This window comes from Agelaius phoeniceus, chromosome 9, assembly GCF_051311805.1.
Source record: "Agelaius phoeniceus isolate bAgePho1 chromosome 9, bAgePho1.hap1, whole genome shotgun sequence".
In the NCBI taxonomy this organism is placed as follows: Eukaryota; Metazoa; Chordata; class Aves; order Passeriformes; family Icteridae; genus Agelaius; species Agelaius phoeniceus.
Genome location: NC_135273.1, coordinates 20,816,191 through 20,823,962, shown reverse-complemented (window position 1 = coordinate 20,823,962; position 7,772 = coordinate 20,816,191). Strand labels below are relative to the sequence as shown.

The 7,772-nt window shown below is 39.8% G+C and overlaps 1 long non-coding RNA gene across 1 annotated transcript in view; it reads left to right on the top strand.

The window, feature by feature from the left end:
- The first annotated feature begins 2,019 nt into the window (after positions 1-2,019).
- Positions 2,020-7,772, top strand: part of LOC143694818 (uncharacterized) — a 70,487-nt gene continuing 64,734 nt past the window's right edge. Inside the window, exon 1 of the long non-coding RNA XR_013183536.1 lies at positions 2,020-2,147. This is a non-coding gene — a long non-coding RNA (uncharacterized LOC143694818). The remainder of the gene's footprint in view (positions 2,148-7,772) is intronic.

Sequence of the window (7,772 nt, the reverse complement as noted above, 5' to 3'; positions counted from 1 at the left end):
ATGTTAATAGGTCACACGAATCTTGTTGAGGAAATTTATTACTTGATGGATAGTGTTAATTTAATTCATAACTGAATGCTCTAGAAAGACTTCTATGCTGAATTATCTTCACATTCTCAGGTAGAATTTAGCCCTTAAAAAAAAAAGGCAAAGCTATTTACTTACCCTTGGCATTTAAATCACCAATTTTTGCAAAAGATATAAATTCTAGAAATATTTTTTTAATCACTGAAGATTATGACAATTATTTGCCTCTTCCTTTAACTTCTGAATCAATACCGGTTGCCGCAGCTTGGTCACATTTGCTGTCAAAACACAGTACATCATATATCTGTAGCAGAAATAGCTCTAAAAGGAATGGAGGGTTTGGCATCATTTTAGAACTTAAGTGATGCATAAAGAAGATCAATAGTAACCTAAAAACTGGGTAATTCTTATGTGCTGTGCTCTTGTAATAGTCTAACAGAGTAAGTAACAAACCTATTTAAATGTTACAAAACCTGTTTCTAATGAGGGTGAGTAATTTGTGAGAAATGCAGAATATCTCAGCATTCTGACTGATGTCATGTTTGTTTGCCATCTGCAGAATGAGATGAAATAATTGTTTGGTTTTTTTAATTTGCTTCTTTAAGCAATACTGAGTTCTGTTCATGTGTAAAGAAGAAAATAATATTTGAAGTAATCTTTTAATCTTTAATGGAATGATGAATTAGGATTCTTAATATTTGCCTTATGTATTTCTTAAAAATATGTTAATTTGATAATTCAGAGCCTGAATATGTTTCTTAATCTTAAAATGTTCCAGTCATGGAAGCTTTAACAGTTTCTTGTTTCCAAGGTTCAGAATGATAGTGTTTGGGTCATGGGCTTCCTAAAATTTGGTAACAAGTGATAACACAAATCAGACAACTGTAGCAAAGGGGTGTGCAGACTTATTTATTAAACACATTCAAGTGCTCTCTGGCTGGATGCTCTGTTAATCTTTGTGTTACACCTATTTTGATATTGTAATGCTATTCGTGATTTCAGAACAGGACAACTTCTTGAAGAAATTGTTAAGATTTGTCATTTTAGCTGTGCACTGATGCCTGAATAGATCACAATAATTAGTCAATGTAAGATCAGTTGGGTTCTGATAATGTTGATGCAGCTTCCAGTGGCAGCATATTTTCAGAAATCACTTGACCATACTTTGCTTCCCTGTCTGAACGTGTCAGATGTGAAGACTCATGAAAAGTAAATTGTAAACAAACTTTTTGCCTATTATCTGAGTGTGTTTGCACTACCTTAAGAAAGCAGTTAAGGGCTGAGTAGAAATTTTGTGGGTGTTGTCTTGAAGTTAAAATTTCAAACGTCCAAAATCCAGGAGATTAAACCAATTCAAAGCAAATTGTGTTGTTCTAACTGGGGGACAGCAAAGTACTTGTCTCTGTGTGTAGCAAGTGACAGAAGCGATCTGGAGAAGAGTCAGCATTTCTCAAGCCAGAGCAGCGAGTTGGCTCCTACTTAGACGTGGCCATAGGGCCTGAAGTTAGTATTCTTATAAAAATATGGGAATTACTACCTTCATAAGCGGGGTTACAGCCTCGCACCACTGCGGGTGCCCGGGATATCCCTTGGGGAGGGCACCATCCGCTCTCCACGGCGTTTGTATGAGAGCACGCACAGCCGCCGCAGTCTGCGCCGCCCAGCTCTGTCTTCGCACGCCCCGCTGGCCGGGGGCTTCCTGCAGCCGCCGTCCCGGCCCCGCCGTCCCCATCCCTCCGTGTCCATCCCGCCGTGCCCATCTCGCCGTCCCGGCCCCGCCGTGCCCATCCCGCTGTCCCCCTTCCCGCTGTCCCCATCCCGCCGTGTCCATCCCCCGTGCCCATCCTGCTGTCCCCATCCCGCCGTGTCCATCCCGCCGTGCCCATCCCGCCGTGCCCATCCCGCCGTGCCCATCCCGCCGTGCCGGCCCCGCCGCCGCGGGGCACGGGCGCCCCCAGCGGAGGCGGCAGCGTGGCGGCGGCGGGAGATGCTCTCAGCAGATGCTCTCAGGCGGCTGCGGTTGGCGGGCACGTTTTAATGATCCAGAGCTTTGGAGCGGCTCAGGGAGGATCACTGTCAGCGCTCCCACTCAACACAATTATAACTGTTACTCTTCTTAGGTAAGACTTAGTATTGCCGCGTTTGCTTGTGCTTTGTTTGCCAGATTATCTCTGGCTGTGCTATTTCAGTCGAGCTTGTGCTTTGTTGGAGGAAAATGGTTATGGGGTGTAGTACACTTTTGCAGGTTCTTCTTAAACACTTTTCCCGCTGTTTCCATGCCTTCCACGACTTCCTGTGGACGTGACATGAAATAATTGCTTTTATTTGGTTTTGATTAGTTTTGGTTTTGGTTGTGGGGGTGTTTTGGGTTTTGTTTTTTGTTTGTTTATTTATTTTTTGTTCGCGAAGTAACTGTCTTTGTTGTTGCAAGGGGTTCTCATAAGGAGAGCGTTCTGGCCATTCTGCTGCTGTAGAGGTTGCTAGCATTACCTGAAGTCTAGATAGATCAGGAAAATGCAGGATTATAAATGTCAGTGAGGAGTCACAGACTTGTCTGGCAGGATCATAGTTAGAAGTGACAAGTTGTATACTTAAATGGCTGAGTAACTACTCTTTGTCCTATGCTTACCTTTTTATAAGTACTGGGGTGGAAGGGGGACAAAGGTTATCCTATAAATAAAACCACTTCCCTGTGATTTACGTGCTCAAGGAATGGCCTGTGCATTGGCTGCGAGCGACAGCGTCTCCTTTTCCGAGGCTGCTCCCCCATCTAGCGGCAGGTCTGTGCCTTGGCTGCCGGTACAGGGATGGAGATGCTGCTCGCCGTAGGCACCCAGCTTATTCATGGATATTCATTTGATCAGCAGCAAGTGCGGCAACCATCAAAGTTGGAGTCTATCTAGACCAATCAATAAAAGACGTACTTAATTTTTCTGCAGATGTTCATAAAACTTGTAATAGAGAAAAATGGGATTTAAATCAGGGAAACCACCTTGTCTGCTGTGAGCTTTGTAGGTGTGAGATTATTTCATGTAAAATGAGAGATGAGGCTGGCCAAACACTTAGTACTAAATCTGGAGATAAGAATTCAGTCACTCTTGTAGATCATTCGGTATTAAAGGTGTGCTTGTCAGTGCTATATTTACATTCTCCCTTTAAAATATCTTTTCCTAATAGCTCACAAGTCTCCAAATGGATATGATTACCTGTATCTTTGAGCTGAAGACTTTTACATTTCTTTTCTGTAAAGCTTAATGTATAAACTCTGTTTTGATGTATCTTTGTTTCCATTCCAAGATTCTGTTAATAAAAATACAGCACTAAAAGCTCTGTTTGGCAGTGGGTTTGTAATCAATAAAAATTAGCCATTCGCTCCTGTGCAGTGATACCAATAACATGGTTGGGTTACTGGTAACCTTTTATGAGAGAAAGCTCCTACAGAAATGCTCTTTGCCATTGGAGACTGTAATGTTAATGGTAGTGCTCAGGCAAGTTTAACAGATACCAGACAAAGCAAACCCAATAATTAAATAGCATCTAATCTTGATTGTCCCTATAGAAACTAGAATATACCAGCAGATATAGCTCTTTTCTCATTCAGGTTTAATGCAGGAGCTCAGATGCTGGAGATTTATGGGATTCTTTGGGATTAAGTCAATAAAATACATTACATATATATATAAAAACTTCAGCCCTTGACATAAGAGAGTTCTTTAAACATTGCTTTCTCCTGGCATTTTCAATATATTAATAATGCATCTTTTTATTATTATTGCAGCTTTGTTGCTATAAAAGACTGCTGACATAGATCACAGTCAGGTGACAAACTTTGTTTTTAAGCTTTGCAGTTCAATGCACTCATAAACTTGGGAGGCTGAAATCCCTTGTTTCCTTATCTTCTTCCACCCCTTATCATCTCATATGTTTGACAGCTCTGTTGCCTCTGAACATTTTTCCTGGCCATATAATTTTTTCTGTGCTTAAGGAGGACATATGTGTATTTTATGTCTAGAATAGGATTGTAAAAATAACAACTGTTCCAAATTTTTAAGAGTAAAGCTTGTGGCTGGTATAATTCTCCCTGTGAATGTTTTAAAATCCCTTTAATTTAGTTTTAAGGCTGAGTCAAGTTGACCATCAGAAAACATTTCTGTAACCTGGTTTCAGCTACAGAATGTTAAAAAATTCTGATTTGTCTCTCCAGGTAATAAACACAAGATCTCTTGATGTTGTGTGTATTAAAACATTGTAAATAGAGGATACAGTTATTGTAAGACAGAGTGATCTTAGAGGGCAAAAGATTTAATATCTAAGATAAACCTAATTGCAGTTATTTTAGATGGAACTCAGTTGTTCTGGAAAAATATTTCTAATTTATCTGTGCATGTGTAATTTGAAATTAAATTAGCAATTGCTTGTTCTTTAAGAGGAATGTGATGTCTTTAGTCAAATACACTGCTCCCAAATACAAGATGTCTAAGGAAAATAATTTCTGAGATAAATCAATTCAGTTTTGAATGACAGCTACTTAAACTCCTTTGCTGTCCTGTAGTGTTGGCTCAGGTATGGTCTAGCAAGTTCTAGAGCAAAATTTGACTGAGATGGTCACAGGCAACTGTTTAAGGCAATCCTTCACGTGGCTGGGGCTGCTCTTAACACAGCACGTAAGCATGTTTAAAAATAAAAATATTATCCAACCACACAAATTTGCAATGTGTCAGACTTTGCAGGTGCATTTGAAGATGAAGGAGTTGGAACGTTAGTGAAGATTTTTTTATCATGGGTGCTAACATGCTGTAGTAATGCCAAGTACATGCTGTGATCTTCATGGAACAGCTGCAATTTCAACAGCTGTAGTGATGTTCTGGTTTATCTCACTTGGGCATGCTTTCTTTTAACTTAGGCTAAAGTTTTGTGCCACAAGGCAAGAACATTTAGGGAAGAATTTGTGGTAAGTAATTCTTAACTACTACTGCTGATGTTATGAATTTACTGCACTTGGAACATCCCAGCAGTGACTAGCAGAGTTCATTGGTTCATTTCTAATAAATGTGAAGCTGCTTGTGGATGTGTAAATGTGTCCATCTGGTTTTCTGGAATTATACTGTCACCAAACAGGTACCAAGTCCCAAAATGCACAAGTCTGTGACTAGCAAAGTCTCATGGTTGCCTGTAATTTTCATCTTCTTCCATGATTGCCTCTTACAATAATATGGAGCTTTGGGAGATTTTATCATACACCCAGAGGCCTCTAGCTCAAAGCATACTGAGGTAATTCATGTGTATGATGCCAAGTCACAGCATTACATACAAACCACTTTTCAGTTACTCAGTAGAAAAAATAACATTTCTACTATCCAATGGGGGATAATAATTTTACTCTCTTGCCAGTTGCACATGTTATTCATTGGCATTATTTTGTCCAGTGGGACATGGAAACAATTTGATTCTAGTCCTTTCTAGAATATTATTTTGTTAAGAGTCACTGAAAGGTTTGCTCAAAACTCATTATAGTTATTAGTCTAGCATTTAGAGGTTTGCCTTTAATTGGTAATTCAGAAATCCAGACTTTTTTCTTTCATAGACCCATTTCTTAAAGCCGCTTTTTTAAGAGATGGGTAAATTGTGTAATATGATTTCTAAATCTGCCTGCAATGTCTTTATTTTCATGTAGTCATCTCAGTCACTGAGCATGTTCTTTGATTTCATAATAAAGCAGGGAACCGGAGGTTAGATGATTTCTCAAAATACCTTTCAGTTGCATTGCAAGAATCCAAACCAACTATTTTATTTCTGTTTAAATTTTTCTTAAAAATTCCAGTGACTGAGGCTCAGCACCACTCAATTCCATTTATTTCATGCTTCACTACTCTTACTAGTAGAGTAATTTCATAATAATTCAGTTCAGTTTCCCTCCCTGCAAACAAGATTATTGTTTTTCACCCAACTCCAGAAGATGCAGAGAACAGTTTATTCCCTTCTCTGCTTCAGCCTTTTCTCTTTTGAAGAAAGTGTCCCTCGTAGATTTTGCTTCTCTGGAATGTTTTCAGTCTTTTCTCCTTGTCATGTTCTTGACCACTTATTACTGTTGTCTTCTCATCAAGAAGAATGACACTCAAAACGAAACACAGCGGAGTGTTTGCCTTGTCCTGATGTTTACAAACTGTGCCCTTAAGTACATGTCAGTATGTTTACAGTTTCTTACTCAACACTGTTGACTTAAATCCAGCCTGTGGTCTGCAAGGCTTTCTGGATCTGTTTTAATACCAGTCATCACTCATCTCCTTCTGTGCATTTGGTTATTCCTCTTTGTCTTCATTATCTTGTTCATTTTCGATGCCTCTGGATTGCTGCATTCACTCTGGATTCTGTTTGGATGCTGGTATTCTCACAGCCCTATCCAGCTTCAAAGATCATTAGTGTATCCTACCAGGCAGATGCTGCCTAAATCTCAATGAATCAACTTGTTGGCTGTAGCTATGGAGCTGCACACAGGAGCTGAGCATACTGCTCATGTGGGTCTGCATCTCATTTTGCTGTTCATTCAGTACATAGCCCTTGTGCCTTCAAATGCACAAGTTTCCATTTCTCATAGTTCCATTTCATTCACTTGCCAAAAGGTTATACAGCACAGCCCACATTCTGTTCAGATTTCCCACTTCTATGAGATGTGATGGATTTGGAAGGGTTATTCCAGACCAAGTTTGAACCCAGATTTTTTCTTCAATGAATATGTAGTGTTTCAAATATGTCACTTTTTTAACTTCAGCTTAAGATGGAGATATCTGAAACCTGAAATTACAAGACTGATGGATGCTTGTTGATTCTCTTTTTATGGATGAATTCTGTACTTGTTAGGCCTAAAACAAGAGCTGTGGTTAGGTGTCAGAAGTGAGCCAAAGGCTTAGTGACCAAATAATCATGTTGGGTTTTTAGTTCAGGTTTCAATATGCACAACCAAAATACTCTCATGCATACAATTCCACGTGGAAGTGGTATAACAAATGGATGATGATGTGTTACATTTCCTCATCCCTTAGTTTTTTTTATAACAGATTTTATTTTTAAGTGCTTTGAGTCACATTTTAGTTTCACTTCCATGAAGAAAGCTTCAGCTATATAAGGTCAAGTGGTCTGTTTGTTCAGGATGCATCACTTCCTCCTAAGAGCTGACAGGTTAAACAAGCTTCCTCTGTGCTCTGGACACATCGGATACTGCTTTTTCCTCTTTATTTGATGTCTTTCTTCTGTGGGAGGATTGAAGATAAGTAGGAACTTGAGATCATGTTAGTCATGCTAAGCACCTCTGAGCTGCTTCTAAATACTTGTTGGACTCCTATTCTGTTCCTCTCTAGTGACAGCAAGTACCTGAAGTCAATGAACCATATTAACTATGAGTAGCTTTATGATACCAAATTTTGTCTTGCATGTATGTTTGTACCCAGCAGATATCTAATATCTTCTAAAACCATCCTTTCTCCGGTCATGCTCCTCTCATTCTGCAGGGGTTTTTGCCAGCCTCTATGCAGAGTTCTCTGGGCTGTTTCCATCTTCACCAGCACCTCAACCTGGATCAACACCTGCTCACTCTCTGTAACACGGAAAGAGAGTATTTCCTGTGGATTCTGTTGCAGGAAGAGGATGTTTTGCCAAACTGTGCTCTCATCTTTGCCCTTCATTTTTCCAGGCTCTGATAACTAGCCAGGCAGCTGATAGTGTAGCTGTGAGGCCAAAGAACATTGAAG